This window comes from Guillardia theta, assembly GCF_000315625.1.
Source record: "Guillardia theta CCMP2712 unplaced genomic scaffold GUITHscaffold_171, whole genome shotgun sequence".
NCBI lineage: Eukaryota > Cryptophyceae > Pyrenomonadales > Geminigeraceae > Guillardia > Guillardia theta.
The window spans coordinates 9,504-10,838 of record NW_005434505.1 but is presented as its reverse complement, the minus strand read 5'-3'; positions in this window follow the sequence as shown (position 1 = coordinate 10,838).

The window sequence follows — 1,335 nt, the reverse complement described above, 5'->3', positions numbered from 1 at the left end:
TCCTCCTCCTCCTCCTCCTCCTACTCCTACTCCTCCTCCTCCTCCCTCCTCCTCCTTCTCCTACTCCTCCTCCTCCTCCCTCCTCCTCCTACTCCTACTCCTACTCCACTTTCTCCTCCGCCTCGTCCTTCTCACAGGCTGTCAACCGCTATGGCGACTCCTCTCCCATACCCTCCTCGCGCTACCATCAAGATCCTCCACGTCTCTCCCTGGACCTCCTCTAAGCCCTCCTTATCTACAACCTCTCTCTCGCCCCTGCCCGACTCCCCTCTTTCTCCTCCTCCTCTCAAGCCCTCCTCCTCCTGCACCGACCTCCTGTCAAACGTCTTGGCCGCGAGGGCGAGGACAGAGAGCAAGGGGCTGGTCAAGGCAGCGAGCATAAGCAGGGGGACAAGTGGGAGGATGTTGTAGTGTGTTCCGAGGGGGAGTGGGGGCGGGGGAAGGTTTGGGGGGGGGGGGCACAGGAGGGGTGAGATGGGCCTGTCGAAGGACGTGGTGACGTACCGAGCGAATAAACAAAAGACATCAGATCTACATCTTTTGAATGACCTCAAAGCTGTGAAAGTGGGTCACAGACTTTACTTGCCGTACCTATTCTTCAAGTCACACCTGACGCGTGCCCATGCTCTTACTCTCTCGTCCGTCCTAGTTCATCACGTTACCCTCTGTCTTGATCAGCCCCCTGCTCCCCATCCTCGCCCTGGCGGCAATGACGCAGGTCCAAGGCCAAGGGAGAGATGCCAGGAGCAGTCGGAGGAGGAGAAGTCAGAGGAGCATCGGAGGAGGAGAAGTCAGAGGAGCACCGGGTGTCAGATGGGGAGAAGGATCGAAGGCCAGGGAAGGCGGGATGGGAAGCGCAGGTCACATGGTAGGAAATTGCAGTCACGGCCCTCGGGTCTGTTTGAATGGTCATCTACAATACATGTGGTAACTAATACAAACACCATAAGGGTGACCCTTCCCTCCATGGCGACGCAGCAGCTACCTCCTGCTGCCCCCCGCACTACCATCAGGAACCTCCAAGTCTCTCCCTGGACCTCCAGGCCCCCTCCCCATCGATCGACCTCGCTTTCAACCTCTGCTCCTGCTCCTGCTCCTGCTCCTGCTCCTGCTCCTGCTCCTGCTTCTCGCCTGAAGCACTCCTGCCCTTGCAACGATTTGCTGTCAAACATCCTGGCCGCTAGGTTAGAGGCGCAACTGAAAGACGGAGTGGTCGTACATGACACAGAGAAAAGTGCAAAATATGATGGCAGCGGTTGTAAGGCTGTTGCTCTGACTACATCGGAGAGGAGGGACGATGGATGATGTGGACTGTACATACATAAGTTACAACGT